The sequence below is a fragment of the Acomys russatus genome, chromosome 21 (assembly GCF_903995435.1).
Source record: "Acomys russatus chromosome 21, mAcoRus1.1, whole genome shotgun sequence".
NCBI classification, from domain to species: Eukaryota; Metazoa; Chordata; class Mammalia; order Rodentia; family Muridae; genus Acomys; species Acomys russatus.
In genome coordinates this window covers 44,835,158-44,853,612 of record NC_067157.1, presented here as the reverse complement: position 1 = coordinate 44,853,612, position 18,455 = coordinate 44,835,158, and the positions used below count along the sequence as shown (strand labels likewise).

General features: G+C 47.3%; 1 protein-coding gene across 1 annotated transcript in view; it reads right to left on the bottom strand.

The window, feature by feature from the left end:
- Window positions 1-230: 230 nt before the first annotated feature.
- LOC127205160 (UL16-binding protein 1-like) overlaps window positions 231-18,455 on the bottom strand; it is a 34,234-nt gene continuing 16,009 nt past the window's right edge. Inside the window, exon 5 of the mRNA XM_051164349.1 lies at window positions 231-339. The gene's annotated coding sequence lies outside the window, so the exon portion shown is untranslated. The remainder of the gene's footprint in view (window positions 340-18,455) is intronic.

Sequence of the window (18,455 nt, the reverse complement as noted above, 5' to 3'; positions counted from 1 at the left end):
CTCACACTGACTGACACAGACACTGGTAAGTTGTATACACAGGAGTGAGAGCTTCACACTCCCACTAAGGAGATCCGCTTATCCTGTTTCCTGTGCTTGGCATGGGTACAAACTACTTCAAGTTCCATGTTAAGGGCAAATTCCCCCCCCCAACCCACCCACCCAGGGAGCACCAAGATAGAAGGCACGAGGTGGCAAGAAGACAAAGTGATTAGTACAGAGTGAAATACCATCAAATCCTGGGCCAACAGGATGATGATTCTTCTAGTTGAGGCTGACGAAAAGGCAGAGTGGCTGCACCAGATGAATTCTCACAACCATCTCTGGAACATCTTCAACCTACAGCAAGGGAACACATCTTTTGTAGGGTTCAAGGACAGACTGGGCCAGTTCTCCTGGGTGACCTATACCAGTCTTCAGCACCCCAGCCACCCTCCACGAGGGTCACTCATTTCCCCTCCTCCCACCACCCCTGCGCCCCACATCCTGCAGCATCCACTGTCTTCCTCCCTCCTTTCCCTGTTCTAGAGTCAGCCCCACACCCTGCTGCAGAGCATGGAGTTCAGAATAAAGCAGTGATGACTAGCTGTGCTCCCTGACTCAGGGCCTGATGGGAGGAGCCAAAGGAGCTAGGAGGAGCCCTGTGCAGAGAGGGGCCTGGGTCCTCACTGTCCAGGTCCCAAGTGAGATTCCAGACATCTCTTTCCCCTTCATTCTAAATCTCTCATTGTCTGAGTGTGGCACACATAGCTGTGGCTGTGGCTGTCCCTGCCTCACCTTGTCCCTCTGTGCAGTCCAGATGGGAGCAGTGGACTCCAGCAGTAGCTCTGTGCCACTGGGCTCCAGTGGGAACACTGCTCTAGCTGCTGCTGCTGCTGCTGCTGCTACTTCCTTTGTTTCTGGTTTACATGTAAGTGTTAGCCTGCATGTCTGTAAGTGCACTGTGTGAGTGCCTGCTGTCCATGGAAAAGAAGGGGCTGGATTCCCTGGACACTGAGCTGTCCATGCTTGCGAGCTGTGATGTGGGTACTGGGCATGGACCCTGGCCTAATGCAGAAGCAGCAAATGGTCTTGCCACTGGGCTGTCCCATTTTCACCTTCTTTGTCTTTGTCTGTGGGATGGAATCCTCTCCCCTCTACATAGTAAGAGGAACTACCATGTTCTTCTCTTGGGTCCCTGCTGTCCCCACATCTGCAGCACAGGAAGCTCCTGATTAGGAACCTGTGCTGACCAAGCACCTGCTGTGCTCCCTTGTCAAACTCACTCATCTGTGCCAAGATTTCTCTCCTGTCAGTCAAGGCTGAGCATACACAAGCCATTGCCAGCACGTGACATGAACTCGGAATCTCTCTCACCTCCTTTGTCAATAAGATGCTGCAGCTGAGGGACAAGAGCAGGTCTCCCCGAAACCCCTCCTGCTTCCTCACTGCCCACCCATGCCTCCCTGACCCCACTCCCAACACGGAACCTGTTTTTGTTGATGATTCTCCTCAGAAAAATAGGAGAAAGAAGCAGAGGAGGATCAGCAGCAGGACAGAAGTGTTCAGCTTGGTGGCCGCGGAAGAAAGCTGGTCCACAGCTGCAGTAGTGGCCTGTGAGGCTGAAGTGGAAACACAAGTTGGGTCTTTGACCAGACCTAAATCTGAGGAAATCTCACCTTAGATTCTGGGCCCTCTCGTAATTCAGGAGCACACAGATTTCCACCTGCTTTGCTATGAACAACTATTTGCAAGGGTCCTGAGCAGTAAGGGAGAGGGGATGCCCTGGTCTCAAAAGAGTCATGGAGCTATGGTAGGGGAGGCAGGGTGATGATGGGACCTCATCTTTCCCGCTGGCAGAAGAGGAGCTGACATGGGAGGCTCATGGCAGGGAAGAAGAAGGAGGTCAGGTGAGATGAAAAGGGACAGTGATTCTAGAATGAGGACAGGCCAGGAAATAGAAGGATGCCCAGACTGTGACAGCCAGAGAGAACCACAGGGAGCGACCAGTGTAAACACAATTAACAAGATAGGAGAGGTGGAGAAAGGAGATGAATGATGGAAAAAAATGGCCATTAACCCAAGACTCATGGTAATTAATTCACACATCAAACACACACACACACACACACACCTCATCTACAGAAAGGTTTCTCTCCTCTTCCCAGTTACCTGTAGGCTCCAAATTATCTTCCCAGTACAACTTGGCCTCCTCAAACCAGCTCTTGCATTCACCCCGCGACATCCGGTTTAGCAAGAAGATTACTTCCTTGATTCTCTCTAATGTCTCTTTTGTCAAGTTGGATCCAGAATCCACTTCAATCTCCCAATTAGTATTTGAGTCAACATGGAACATTTTGGGCCCGTTGAGGCTCAGGTCCCAGGATTTCTTGAAACGTCCGTTTCCTTCACAACCGCAACACATCGTGGCCTGCAGAGTGAGGGACTCTGTGCCCATTGGAAAGAGATCAGTCTCTGTCCTTGATGCATCCTGTCTGCCTACCTGCCCCCATCCCTTTCCATCCTCTGACCTCGCCCTACCCACCACAATTTGTTCTTCCAAATGAACGTTTTATGTGGGATAACTTTTTTCCCCCATCATGAAAACTTTGAATGTCCCTAACCTGGCTGTCACAAATCCTGTTCTTTCCTTCAGGGGATCATCTAATATGTTCTTTTACTTATTTTGTAGCAGTAGGGGGGGGTTGAACCTGGGGCTTCATGCATGTTAGGCAAGCACGCAACCACTGAGCTACATCCCCAGCCCTGTGGGGCCATTTGAAACTTACCTCGGATTGTATTAGTCTCCTTCCGTATTTCATACAGCACTTGTTTTAAGAGGTAATCTTCATCTTTCAAAGTTTTAAGCTTTTTTTCACAGTATTGTGGGACATTCAGCCTGTTCCACACAGGATATTCATTCGGTTGCCCGTGGACTTTGGACCACCACGGTCCAGATCCTGACCTGCCAATAGCAATGCTGCAGCAAAGACAGGCACCAGCTGTGACGGAAACATGCATTGAGGTTAGGCATAGTTCAAGGGACCCACAGACCATCTCTACCTGTGCCACCAAGAAAGTCCTTCTGGAAGGCTGGCTTTAAAAAAAATCTATGTCTGAGCCCCCAATGCACAGAGCAAAGTTCACTTATTCCCTCTTGCTTGAAGATGCAGATCAAGCTGTGGCCAACCCCTCCTCTCCACCAGGACAATTCTCTAATCTATTATCACATCCTCTTCCTGGGGACAGGCCCTGTTGGCTGTATCAGGCAACATTCTGGATTTATCCATCGTGGGTGATTTCCTGAAGCTGCCCATGGAGGCTTGTGTGGAGACAGGATGGTTTGTGAGGCTGCTGGGTCACTGTGGAGAAGGGTGAGGAGGAAATAAAGGATTGTATTGATGGGACCCCTCTCTCAGATTGCTTTTCCTAGTGAGCTTTCACTGTCAATTTGATACAGCCTAGAGTCACCTAAGAAGAGAGTCTCTACTCAGGGACAGTATTGATTGTTAATGGTGTAGGAATATCCAGCCTACTGTGGGCATTAACATTCCCTAGGCAGGTGGTCTCTGGCTGGAAATGAAATCTAGCTATGCCTGAGCTAGTGAGCCAGACAGCAAGTAGCATCCTCCATGGTCCTTGCTAAGCCTCTCTGCCTGCAAAGGGAGTTACTTCCTTATAGGTAGTACTGTGTAGAAACTGTATTCCCCATGTGGAATCTCACTAAATATGGTACAGAAAAATACCATCAGGTGGAGAGGTTAGGAGTCAAAAGCATCAAGGTCAGTGGTCCATTGATGAATAAGGGGACACGTCCTGAATCCTGACTGTTTAAGTGGGGAGGGGCATGGTAAATGGAATAAAAAGATCCTGAATACAGATAGATGTGGCTAGCCAGCCCAGATGTGGCTGGATTTTTAATAATTGAAGACAAAGCAGATGATCAAGAAGCTGAAATCCGCCCTCACAGGGCTCCTGTGTCCATTCTTTAAAACTGAACCACTGGGGCTAGAGAGGTGGCACAGCAGTTTAAGGGCACTTGTGGCTCTTGCAGAAGATCCAAGATTGATTCTCAGCAACAAAGCTTGGCAGCTCACCACTGCCTGCAACTGCAGTTGCAAAAAGATCAAATGCCATCTTTTAGCCTCCGAGAGTACCAGGTACAGACATGGTGCACGTACACACCTGCGGTCAAAACACTCATATGCATATAATAAATCTAACAGGCCCTTCAAACTGAACCGCTTCAAAGTCAGACCCAGGTTGCCTTCCTAGGAGAGCAGATCAGGTCCCAGGCAGAAAGGACCACTCACCCCTGCATCCAGTGCAGCCCTTCTCTCTGTAGTGCTTCGTCGCCGCCCTGTCACTCAGGGATGAAGCCCTAGATGCCACCGAGAATGCCTAGGGTGGTGGTTTGGGTGACCCTGTCTGCTATAGAGTAAGACATTTGAGTACTGGCCCCCAGTTGGTGGCAGCTACTTGGACAGTTTTAGGAAGTGTGGCCTTGCTGAAGGAAGTATGACAGTAGAGGTGTGGTTTTGAAAGCCATTGCCGTTTCTTCATCTTTGGACTTTGCTTGAGGTTTAAGATGTGGGCTCTCAGCTGGACATGGTATCCTATGCCTCTAAGTCCCATCACATAGGAGGCAGAGACCAGTGGATCTTTATGAGTCTGAGATCAGCCGGTTCTACATAGAGTTCCATGACAACAAAAACTACACAGTGAGACCCTATCTCAAAAAAACAGAAAACAAACAAACAAAACAAAACAAAAAAGAGATAAGTTCCTAGCTTGCTGCTCCAGCCACTATACCTGCCTGGTCCCATGCTTCCCTGATTAAAGGTGAGAGACTCTGGTCCCTCTGAAACAAAAGTTCCCCCACAGCTTTTTTTCTGCATGTTGCTGTAGTCGTGGTATTTTATCACAGCAATAGGAAAGCAAGTAATGCCACTGTCACAGAAATATTGAAGTGTTTGCCTGTCAGACTCTGCTCTTGTAGCATGAAAGGGTCAGAGACAGTTTCTCTATAAAGAGCAAGACCAGACCTGCATCTAGGGCTCTAAGACACAGGACAATCTGTCAGCCTGAGGCTTCAGTGCTAAGAAATGGCCCTGGGTGGAGTTCATAGCAGTTCCTTAGGTAGAAGCCAGCCTGGACCACCTGCAGCAGGGAAAATGTATTCTGTTTCAAGGTGGCTCTTGGAACCGCCCAGTTCCAAGTACTGGGCCCTGGAAGAGAGTGACCTCAGGAACTGGGCTATCAGAAAGGGCATCAGGCCTCAGGGAGACTCATGAGGTGAGTACTTTCCCTCTAGGTGGTTAAGGGGACAGGCCACAGTCAGACAAGGCATCCTGAAGTGACACATTGCTGCAGGGTCACAGCAAGTCACTGTGTGCTGAGAGCTGCCTAGCAGGGAGAGACAAGACTCTTATCTGACAGAGCATCTCCTGTTCTCAGGATAGTATTGGAAATCTTATCTCATCTAGAGGAAGTGCCTGGGGTCTCTTCTCAAGTCAGCTGCCACTTCTCCCTCTGCAAGCACTTCAGGCTTCAAGGGGAGTCCCCTACGTTCCTTGGGACCCAAGGAATCCACTGGACAGCAATAGATTGAACAAGGGCCTTAAATCCAGGCCGCCTCCTCCTATTGTCACAGGCAGCACAGAGGTCACTGCCACCTGGGAAACCTGCATCTTTCACAGGACTTTTGAAGACACTCTGGGGAGGATGGGCACCAACACTAGTACATGGAGTGAACCCTAATGTGACTCAGAAGACAAACCTGCTGTCTCATCCATCACCTTGTTGCCTTCTGCTGCTGTCACACCAGGTGCAGAATTGAGTATCTGATACAGTGACAGATAGAACATGACTTCCCAGGATGAGAATATTTAGGGCATGCCATTTACAGAAAAAAACAAACCCACTCCTTACTATATGAACAGCGTTATCTGAGGCCATCTCCCCAGGACATAGAATACATAAGCCTGGGGGCAAGGGTAGAAGCTTTCTTACCCTGCACCCAGTACCACTGCCAGGGTCCTCCATAGAGGACAAGGTGTTCCAGCCCCCACTAGCCCTTCAGGCATGAGCATAGAATAAGAGCTGATAGAGTAAAAGGCAGTTTGTTGTTGGGATGGCTCAGTGTACAGGGCAGGGAGCTGAGCAGGCTGGTGGTTTAAAGATCACTTGGGATGGAGACTGAGCTTGTTCTTACAAATGCACAATTTCAGAACTTGGTAGACTGAAGGAGAGAGGGAGTATTGCCCTGCCTCAAAACAACATAAAGAAGGAAGGAAATGAAAACAAAAAAGCAATAACAACAACAAATACAGGCACACACACACATACACACACGCACGCACGCACAGGTGCGGACGTGATTGTGGCTGCCTTGTCCCTAGCTGCATCTGTTATGGTCTTCTGGTAAAAACAGTGGGAATGTGGGAAAGAATGTTTAAGAGCAAAGAGGTCCCTGAATGGTGGAGGGCTTGTCAGGAATCCCCTGGGAAGGGAGTCTTCAGAGCATAGGTGTGTCTTAGGTCCAGGGCCTTATCAGCATACAAACTTCCCCAGTAGCCTGCTTAGGAATGTTAGCAGCATAAAGGCAAGGTCCACTAGCCTGCTTCTAGGTTACCTAATCACCTCTGATGTCATCACTTGCTGAAGCCAAGGAGCACGTCAGGCTTGCCTGCTAAAAAGCTCGTGCTCGTGCCCCCCCCCCTCTCTCCCACCACCACCCATTTCTCTCTCCCCCCTCCCCCTTTCTATACAAATCACGTATACCAACTATGTTGCGGCCTGTTTTTATTCATTATTATAACTCAGGGGAGCGGCCTGAGACTCCCCCCTTGGAGGGCTCCACGCTGCACCCATCACACCAGGTGCTGGTGAACGGGTTTAGGCTTCCAGGTGGAGCTGAGGGCTTCACTAGCTACTCCTTTCCGCTCCTTGGCCTCCCCATTCCTGTAGCCATTTTCCGCTCCGCCCTCGGTAACTTTCCCCTTAACTTTGTCTATGCACTGAAGAGGATGGGAAGGAGCAGAGTGAGGGCCAGAGCGCCCAGACTTAAGTCCCAGTAATAGGGAAGAGGAGAAGCCTGGGAGCTCCCGGTGAGAAATACCGCGACCTATCGGACTAGTAGGCGGCGCCCTCCGGATGCCCCCCCCCCGCCCACCCCCGCACTTAAATCCCAGTTAACTCACCATCCCGCAGCATGGTCCCCAGAAAGCTCAGTGAGACCAAAAGTCTCGGCCTCAGAGCCTTTGCCATAGCTCTTCCGACAGATGTGATTGATTTCCGGAGCTGTGGAAAGAATCGCGGAGTCCTCTGTACGGCCCACAAAGGAGCCCGAGAACTGCGAAAAGTTCCGGGCGCCTGGGAGGTGAATTCAAGCCACTAGGAAGGATCCCCCTGTGCCCCGCGACTCTGGTCCTCCCCCGGAACCATAGTCTCCCTCGGGAACCACGGTCTCCCTCAACCTCCGTGCAGGGACGGGCTAAGAACTGAATAGTGAAGACTATATTGTCCAGAGCCCCCACACCCCGGGTCCCTTCATCTCACTCACCAGCAACTGCACCTACAGGCTCACGCACGCCGAGCTAGTATCCTAGTCTGAGTCTGTTTTTTGGTAAACCCACTGGTCCTGGGCGCTGCTGTGTCAAAAGCACACCTCCCCGGAACGTTCCCTTCGCCAGGGATTGGCTGCCACAGAATAGCCGCTCCACCCCTGCCTTGCGCAGCGGCGAGCCAGCGGCCCGCTAGGGGCGCGCTAGCGGCCGGTCAGGGGCGGGCCAGCCGCTTAGAAGCCAGCGAGGCACACAACCTTGGCCCAGCCAGGGCGCGCCCAATACCGGAGTGCGGGAACGAAATTGATGCCATGTTCTATACATAATGTATATTCTACATTTAGTGCTGTGGTCTGAGAGTTTGTCCCCCCAGGTGACCCCACTCCTTCCTGCGTTTCGGAATTGATCGCCCACTGCCGTAAAATGGGCTTGCCTGCACTCTCCAGAAACTCCACCGGAACAATTTAAATACAGTTACCACCCTATGATTCCCTGAGATAAAACAACTTCCCTGGAGATTCAGCCTCCTGGACCCAACCTGCTTGAATTGAAGGTCTACATTCCTGAGACTCACGACCTCCGCTTATGGTTTTTTTCCTTACTTCCCTGTGACCCCCAACCCCTAATTACAGTTTTTCCTTATAAACCCATTACCCTTGAAGCTCCGGTATCATTCTTCTATCCTGCTGCGTCAGGAAGGACAGTGATCCGAAGCTCTGAGCCGGTAATACAAGATCCTGCGTATATTGCATCAGTATCAGGTCTTGGTGGTGGTTTTTTGATTGTTTGTTTGTTTTTTGTTTTTGTTTTGTTTTGTTTTGTTTTTTTAGTTTTATTTTCCAAACCATTTTATTGAAATGTGCTAAGATACATGGGCAGCACAAGTGTATGAACAGGAGAAAAAATTACACATGCAATTATCTTAAAAAGTGAAGGTTAGTCTTGGGAGACACCAGTTCCCCTCCCCCTCCAGAGCATGTCCGCTGTGGTTAAGCCTCTACTGACCTAGCATTTAAAAGGAAACAAGAACTGCAAAAGATAAATCGAAACAAAACCAAAGAAACCAGCGGAAACCAAAGGAAAGAAACGTTTTCCGGCTGGGATGGACTCTCCCTTCCCAGCATCTGGTTAGGAGGCGTGCTGTGCAGTGGAGAAACACAGCTTCAGAGTGCACGGGTACGGGCCATTTGGGTTTTTCATCTGGTAATGGTTCAGGAAGCCCAAGGTCTCCAGGAGGTCGCTCTTGGGGAGTCCCACTCCAGCAGTCCGGAGGAGCTGCGCTCGCTTTTGCCTGAAAATACTTTCACAGAAGTTGGCCGCTTCACTCCCAGCTCATCACAGATCTCAAAAAAGTTCTCCTCGGTCACCTCCAGAGGAGCGTTGAAGAAGTGCAGGACGTTGCTGGGGTGCTGGATGCGGTTCTTAGCCGCCTGCTCTGGGGTGGAAAACCGATTGTTCCTGGACTCGCTGAAGTCTTTGTAACTGCAGGACCCATCTTCTAGCCCGTAGGACTGGCCAGGCATGATGGCTGGTTGCTTGGAGACACATGCATCTTCTGCCCAAACATGAAGTTGTTTTTGAGGTGAGTGATGGCTCAGTCCACAGCATAGCCATCAGCCATCTCCACCATGGCGGCCCCGGCTTGCTTTTCATAAATTTCTTGGTGGTGGTTTTTTGGTTTTGTTTTTTGTTTTTTGTTTTTTGTTTTTTTTTTGGGGGGGGGGTTGTCTCTGGATCTGGGTAATCTAGGCATAACAGGAACACAGCTGAGGGTGTGGTAAACGCGGTCTGAGACAGTGGCTTTCCACACCTCAACCAGAACCAGAAGCAGTGCAGCTCTGGGGCGCAGAGGAAGAAGGGTTCCAAAGCAGGATGGTGTCAGGATCACACGGGACCCTGTCCCCTCACTGAGTCCGCTCTCTAGTTCACTCCCACCTTTGCTATGCCTCTGGCAGTTGCAAGTAAGGGGGAAGGGGAGGTGTGTCCTCTGGCCACAGTTTTAATCTTTTAACCCAAAATTATGTACAGATTACAAACAATGGTAATACTAACATTTAAATTGTCTCACTTAAAAATTCTTTTTTTCTTTCTTTCTTTTTTTTTTTTTTTGTTTGTTTGTTTGTCTGTTTGTTTGTTTTTCGAGACAGTGTTTCTCCGTGTAGCCTTGGCTGGGGTCCCCTAGCATCTGCCTCCCTGAGTGCTGGGATTAAAGGCATGACACCACCACCCCTACCGCCCCCGCCCCCACCTGTTGCTCCCAGATAGATCTCAAAAAAGAACCAGAAAACACCCCACAAAAACGCTGTAAAATGCAAGAGGAATCTTTTTATTCAGGCCCGGACGGGCGTTGGGTCGCATCCCATCCCCAATTCAGAGATCTCAGAAAACGACCACAGGCGCCGGCTGAGGGACTTCTTACAGTAGACAGGAGAAAGGGGAAGGAGGGTTCTAAAATCTACTACAAAGACGACAGGCTAAAGGAAAGGCGCCAGGGCCGCTTACAATTGAACTTTTTTTGTTCTTTCTTTTTTCGCCATTTGTTCCAGGGAGTATAATCCCATCTCCAGGGGCAGGTCAGTTGCCGTTAAATAGGACTATCTCTTAAATTCGTTTCAAAGAGTTTTATGGACTTCAGACAAGTCATTTGTACTGCTACCATCCGTAGTGCTAAAATCACCTGGAATTTGCTTAAAGGGCTCTGTGTGGGTTGTTTTGTTTGTTTGGTTGGTTGGTTGGTTGTTTGGGTTGGGTTTTTTTTTTTTTTTTTTAGATTTCCGCGCTCCCCAGGCAGGCGGCTGGGCACTTTTCGCCTGCACTTACTTCCCCAGCGGCCCCGCGTTCTGCTTTTAACGTTTCCCAGGCAGGCGCCTAGTCACTTCCCTAGCGGTTCCGCGTTCCTGTTTCCTGCTTTCCAGGAGGGCGCCTAGGCACTCTTCTTTCACACCCACCTATCTCCCCACCCCCTTCTGATCTCCCTGTCCACCCCACCCCACCCCCACGCCCAGCTACCTCAAGCCGATGAGACATGATTCTCAGCCCTTCCTTCTGCTTTCCTTACTTCAACCCAAGTGACAGCTGCCCACCTGAAGGATGCCAGACCAAGATCAAGGTTCCTCTAACCCTTGTCCTTGTCCCCTGCGTTCTGCTGGGCCCACAGATACTTCTGTGATATTGCCAGCCCGAAGAAACCGTCTAGACCTTCAGGACATCTCCTTTTCTGATCAGATCAGATCTTAACGCTTTGCCTTTCTCCTAGGACCATGAGTGAATTGCCCCCTTTCCTCTTTTGATTAAATAAGTAAATAAATAAATAAATGTCCTCCACCTACCTACCCAGACACCCTGCTGTCAGTGTTTTACACCCCTGTTGTGAGTGTTCCACTGGCAGGGCTGCCCTTGGCTGGAATGAATGGGGCCCACCATCTCCCTGGGATCTGCCTGTGCCATGGCAGCTGCCATCATCCAGACATACCCGACTAGAGACTTTTGAGACAAACTTAATGAGGCATAAGTGCCACAGCTAACAGCCTTGAACTCTTACCACAACAGATGAACTCTCTTGCTGGGTCCTGCTCCAAAACAGGAGCACTAGACCAAATGACTGCTATGCGTGGGGTGACTTGTACTGGAGGCAAAATGCTCTGTCTGTGTAAATGTACCAAATGCTGTTTGAGATCATTGTTAGCACCCTCAAAAAACAAACAAAGCAAAACTCTGAATAGACTTGCTCTTGAGATTTCAACCCACTAAGCAATTGAGTTGGTTCAATAATGTTTTCCTGCCCCCGCCCCTTATCAGCCTGACTGTGCTGTCAGGCTGTACAATGCCTCATCCAATTTTTAAAATGGCAGATGAGAAACATTACAAAATCACTGCCACTTGGGTCCTGAATCAATACCAAACTATACCCAGCATAAATGACAATGACTACAATGACACCTCTCTTTATAACAAAAAGAAAGAGTTGTGAGGCACATGGACTGTGCCACCAAGGGGAACTGGCATGGAATTGGTGAGGTGGAGCATGTTCTAGGCCTGGAAATCTCAAACTTGAGCTTACATTTGTTGTTTTTGTTGGCTTAGCTCTTACTGGTTATTCTCTGTTGAGGCTCAGGAAATGAGCGAACTTCTATGGTCTCAGAATGTGAAACCCAGAAGCTTTAGGTGACCCTCCCAGGCTACAGAAAGAAGAGACTCTGACTAGATTCCAAACCTGTCCTGAGGCCTGTAAGCTTTGCAGTTTCAGCTGCGATGTTTTGGGAGTCACAGCCTGTGTTGAGGTGGCCTCTACAGTGGTACAGCTGCTGTGACACCACCCAGCTGCTGTAAGTAACCCACCTCCCCTTCCTGTCAGTAAACCCAAAGAAAACTCAGTGGATCTCCAAGTAGTACCTTTTTATAGTTGGTACTCTGGTCTGTCATAGCTTCCATTTCTGGTGGGTGTGTGTGTGTGTGTGTGTGTGTGTGCGCGCGCACACTTGCATCTACCCTGGTAAAAACTCTGATACAACACCAGTTTGTATAAGACACAATTGGTTTATGTTATCACCTGTCTTGGCTTTGCCAGCAGCATCGAGACTGGAATAGAGTGAGAGGTATTGTCTGCACAGCTCTTGTCATCCTGTGTGTGGATGCTGGTTTTGTAAAAGACTCCTTAGCAATGTAGGAAAGCCAACCACTGACCTGACCAGCAGTGTGGAGTGGAGGTGCAGAACACAGGAGAGGAATCAGCAGTGGTGGGCTAGTGTGCTGGTTTGAAGAATGGCGCACCTAGGCTCACATATTTGAATGCTAAGTCATCAGGGGGTGGCACTACTTAGAAGGATTGGGAGGTGTGGTCTTGTTGGAGTAGGTGTGGCCTTGTTAGAGTAGGTGTGGCCTTGTTGGAGGAAAGGTGTCACTGGGGGTGAAAGTTGAGACTTTAAGCACTCAAGACAGGCCAGAGTCTCTCTCTCTTGCTCTGCCTGTGGATCCTGACGTAGAACTCTCAGCTCCTTCTCCAGCATGCTGCCATACTCCCTTCTTTGTTCACAACGGACTAAACCTCTGCAACTGTTAGTTCAGCCCCAATTAAATGCTTTCCTTCATAAGAGTTGCCATGGTTATGTTGTCTCTGCATACAATAAAATGCTAACTAAAACAGCTTACAACGCTTCTGTTCTTGGGAAGTGATGACTTGGCTCTTAGGACAATAAGTATGAAGTACACATTAGTTATCTGTAAGAAAATCCACTGACAAATTGCATGAATGAAAACTGTTTGGCTAAGTGAGGAACAGTGACTAATGATGGTGATTTAAAGAAAGCATTCCTGACTTCCATACATGTGCCATAAATAATAATAGCAAATAATAATAATAGCAAAAATGTCTTAGAAGGAAGTATTTACACACAGACCTCCAGACTTTAGTAAAGAAAACATTTTTATAACCTCTTACAAGTGTGCCGCAGGAGTGTGATCAGACGAGGTCTCTAAGATTCTCAGAGCTCACCGAGTAGGCTGTAAAGGCTTGCCAGTGATGCAGGATTCTCCTGCCTCTGCCTTCCTAGAAGTGGCAATAAAAGCACACAGCGCTATGGCCAGGAGGTCTAAGAATCAACTCGGGTTCTCATGGTTGTGAAGCAGGTGCTTTACCACTCAGTTTTCTCCTCATGCTTTGGACACGCAGGTCTTTTAGGGGTCAGCAAACAGCCAGGACTTTCTGCAGATGATGCCCATGTGCAGCAGGAATGTCTTGTGGGAGGGAACCTAGTCAAAGGCTGGTCCACACTGCATGGAACACAGAATCCAAACCCTGTAAAACTGGTTGTGACGGGCATGTGTAAAAAGGCTCAGAGAAGTACATATGTCAAAGGAGATGGGATATGAAATTAGGAGTGTTGCCCGTTTGGAGTAGGTATTGCCCTATTGGAGGAAGTGGATCATTGAGGGAGACCTTTGCGGTTCAGAAGGCTCATTCTAAGCCCAGAGGCTCTCCTTGCTGCGTTTAGATAGGGCTGTAGAATTCTCAGCTGCAAAACTGCCTGTGTGCCCTCATGCTCCCCAGCATGAGAAAAATGGACTAAACCTCTGAACCGGAAAGCAAGCCCCAATTAAATGTTTTCTTTTCTAAGAGTTGCTATGGTCACAGTGTCTCTTCACAGTAATAGGACACTGACCAAGAGAGATATGTTGGTACTGGGAAGTGGGGATTGCTGTGACAGGCCTGACCATACTGCTTGTGGTCAGAATGTGGACTTTGAGACTTTGGATTAGGAAAGCTGTTGGAATTTTTAAACTGGCCTTAAAAGGCCATACTAGTATTGTCCTTGGCTGGTGCCATAGTTTGAGCAGGACCCCTGGGCCCAGATCAACCCAACCTAATGTTCTTCTTGTAGGTTTTTAGGACCCTCTGTATCCTTCTATTTCCCCATTCTCCCATGCTTCTCTCACCTAAAGTCCCAATAGGATGTCCTCCCCTCTGACCCACTTTCCTGGTAAGTGAAGACTTTCATGGGACATGCCCCTTGGACTAGTGTCTAGATATAAGTGAGTATATACCATTTGACTCTTTCTGCTTCTGGGTGGACTCACTCATTATGATCATTTCTATTCCAATCCATTTGTCCACACATTTCAGGAATTCCTTGTTTTTGATAGCTGAGTAGTATTCCATAGTGTAAATGTACCACAGTTTCTTTATCTATTCTTCTACTGAGGGACACTTAGGAGTCCTGCTCAAACTGTGGCACCAGCCAAGGACAATACAGGCAGCAAATTTCAAACCCCTACCCAGATCTAGCTGATGGACAGGACATTCTCCACCATTGACTGGGGAGTGGGGACTGACTTTCACATGAACTCTGGTGCCCCATTTTTTACCACATCCCCTTGATGGGGAGGCCTGGTGGCACTCAGAGGGTGGATAGCAGGCTACCAAGAAGAGACTTTATACCCTATGATCATATACAGGGGGAAGAGGTCCCCCTCAGTCACAGACATAGGGGAGGGGAGTAGGGGGAAAGCAGGAAGGAGGGAGAAATGGGAGGATACAAGGAATGGGCTAAGAATTTAGATGTAATATGAATAAACTAATAAACTATTAAAAAATAAAAATAAAATAAAATTCAATTTGTAACTTAAAAACAAAAAGGCCATACTAGTAAGAGCGTGGAAGACATTGGTGTCTAGAGCAGTATGGACTAGGAGAGCCTGGATCTGGTGCTTTCAGAGGAGAATATTATTAAGGGGCCTAAAGATTATTCTTATAATATTTTGGTGTAGAATGTGGTTTGCTTCTTACTCCTGTCAAAAAAAAATCTGACTAAGGCTAAACCGAAGAGTTTTGAATTAATGGGTTTGGCTTAGGAAATTTCAAGACATCCTAGTATTAACTGGGTCCTGTGGTTGCTAGTGGTCACTCTTATGAAGATGGTATAATGAACAGGAACAAGCTGAGCAGGAACAGTTTGAGGAGAAAAAGGAGCACCAGGAAGTGTAATGTTGAAAGTTCAGTGCACTATAAAATAAAACATATAAAGAAATCTTGCTTTTAAGTGGAATAAAAGTAGTCGTGACCTCAGGTCAAGACCTGAAACAGCTAAGCTTTCAATCTGTCAAAATAAAGTAAAGAGATAGTTAAGAAATGAAGGAAACTATCAAAAATAGAAAGCTAATGAATGTATTTGAACAAGTGAACCATGTCCCAGCCTCACCAAGCAAAAAACCTTGACAGCTTTGTCCATGTGGTTCTGGCTTTAGAGTCAAGGATACAAGACAGGGTTTGTGGAGTCTCCTTTCTGGGCTACGTAAAGCTGCTGAGGTCAGGCATGTGTCAGGGGTATCCCTGCATGGAGGCTCAGAGATGCCCTTGTGTGACGTTATGAAGGTGGAGCCTGGATTACATTGCAGACTCCAAGACTTTGGAGATGCCAGAGTCATGGGAAACCTGCCAAGGAGAGCTGATAACAGGGTGTGGGGCACAGAACCAACCAAAGGGAGGGAAGTGTGCTGCAGTCAGCAGAGCTGACAGGGTTTAGGGAGCTGAAGAGCACTGTGATGTCACATATGGGGATGCAGAGTTTGGGGTTTGAGATGCTGGTTTCCATCTTGCTTTGGTCCAGCGTTTCCTCACTGGGCTCCCTTTTTTCCCTTTCAGAACAGCAATGCATATTCTGTGCCATATTATGTATTAGATGTAGTACATGACACTCTTTGAGTTTATAACTATGATTTGTAATCAGCTTTTATTATTTTTATATTTCTTATTATTTAAAACAATTTTTAAAGTTGAATATATCTTGATCATACTCTTTTTTTCTACGTATTATTCTTTTTTTTTAATTTTTTTTTATTAATTTATTCTTGTTACATCTCAATGTTTATCCCATCCCTTGTATCCTCCCATTCCTCCCCCCCCCATTTTCCCATTATTCCCCTCCCTTGATCATACTCTTACCCTCCCTCCAAGTTTATCCATATCCTCTCCTCTTCCCCACCCACCCAACTTTCAGTTCTTTCTCAAAACAAAACAAAACACAACACAACAAATGCCCCATAGATAGGGAACAAAATACAGCATCACCCCCAAAACAAAACCAAAACCAAAAAAAAATTACCCAACTGTAACCACATAAAACCACACACACACACACACACACACACACACACACACACACACACACACACAAACACACACACTGTGGCATCACTCATATAGCTGGCCAGCTGCTCCTGAACATGTGGTTTGCCCTGGAGTGCTTGATATGCCCAGTGTGGCTCCATTGGAGAAAACTGATTCCCTCTCTCAGCAGGTGTAAATGATAGTTTGTTGTTAACCTTCACCCTAGTGGCTATGTTTTCATTCATTTATTCATTCACTCATTCATTTTTTAAAAACATATAACAAGATTAAAAAAAAAACTATTACATCAATTGGGCATGGTGGTGCTCAGGAGGCAGAGGCAGGCAGATATCTATGAGTTCAAGGCCAGCCTGGTCTACAAAAGCATGTCCAGGACAGCCAGGACTGTTACACAGAGAAGCCCTGTCTCGAAAAATAGAAAAGAAAAACTATCACATCAAAGTCAGACAATACAGACCAACAGAAGGAAAAGGGCCCAAGGGAGGACACAAGAGTCAGAGACAAACTTGCTATCAGATTAGGAATTCCATAAAAACCCTGAACTGGAAGCCACAGCAGGGAGGACCTGGTGCAGACCTGTGCATGTTGCTCCAGTCCCTGTGAGTTCCTGTGGCAGTGTAGGTAGACAGCCCTTTCTCTTGGTGTCCTGCATCCCCTCTGGCTCTTACATTCCTTCTGCCTCCTCTTCCACAGGGTTCCCTGAGCTCTGAGAGGACAGAATTGTTGGGAACATCTCATACAGAGCTCAATGGTCCACAGTCTCTTACTCTCTGCATAATGTCTAGCTTAGGTCTCCAAATTTAAACAGACATTCCTCTTTACTTTTTCTTTTGTTTTTTATTTTTATCTTTTTACATTTTACATATTTATTTTTAAATAATTTCTTCAGATTACATCCTGATTGTTATCCCCTCACTTGTATCTTCCTGTGTTCCCCTCCCCTCCCTCTTTCATCCTATTCCCTTCCCCTAGGCCTCTGACAAAAGAGGACCTCCTCCCCCACCATATGACCACAGCCTATCAGGCCTCAGATAGTCTGCATCTCCTTTCTTTGAGTGCTGCCAGGCCTCCCTACCAAGAGGAAGTGGTCAAATTGGAGTTCATGTAAACAGACATTTCTAAACACGGTATTTTTATTCGTCTAAATTATCATGCCTGTATGCATGTATTTTCATTATCTTCATGGTTGATACTTTTCCCTCAGTCCTTCCAGATCTATCCTTACCACTTCCAACTTTTTTTTTTGTTTGAAAAAAATATATATATATATATAATTTTAGGGACTGGAGAGATGGCCCCATGATTAAAATCATTGGCTGCTCTTCCAGGAGACATGGGTCCAATTCTCAACACCTATATGATGGCTCACAACTGTCTTTAACTACTGTTCTAGGGGATCAGATGTCTTCTCTGGCTTCTGCCAACATTGCATGACGTAGTGCACATATATATGTGCAGGCAAAGCACCCATAAATATATAATAAAAACTCCAAAAGTCTTTAAAGAAGGAAACACTACTGTAAACACTGAATTAGGCATTTCTTCTTCAAGATGGTTCCTGAGCCACAGGAACAGTCAATGTGATGTAGAGGTCCTGTTTGTGGGTAAGCATTCTGCAGACACACATTCACTGCACTTTGACTATAAACAATACCACCTTCTCTTCCTCCTCCTCCTCCTCCCCCCTTCTTCTTCCTCCTCCTCCTGCTGCTGCTGCTATTGCTCCTTTCCTCCTCCTTCTCCTCTTCTTCCTCTTCCTTCTCTCCCTCCTCCTCCTGCTGCTGCTACTACTGTTGCTCCTCCTCCTCCTCCTCCTCCTCCTCTTTTTTGTTTTTTCAACACAAGGTGTCTATGTGCAGTGCCTGTGCTGGAACTCCCACTGTAGACCAGGTTCCCCTAACTCATAGATCTGCCTGCCTCTGCCTCCAGAACGCTGGGATTAAAGGCATGAGCCACCATGCCCAGCTAACAACACATTTCTAATCAATATGCACAAAATAAAACAAAAGGGAAATGGGTAAATAATGATATGCTCACCAAATGTAAGGCTAAAAAGATGGAATAAATTTCAGTAAGAATTAAATACAGGATAGAATCAATATGTACAAAATAGAACAAAAGGGAAACGGATAAATTGTTGGTCTGATGTATTTCGATGCTAATTAATAAAAGGTCTTCACACCTGGGCAGGGCAAATGGGATAGGCATGGCTAAGGTTCTTAGGCTTGGAGACAGAGAGAATCTTGGGAAGAAGAGAGACCTGAGGAGAAGAGAGGAGAAAGAAGGCT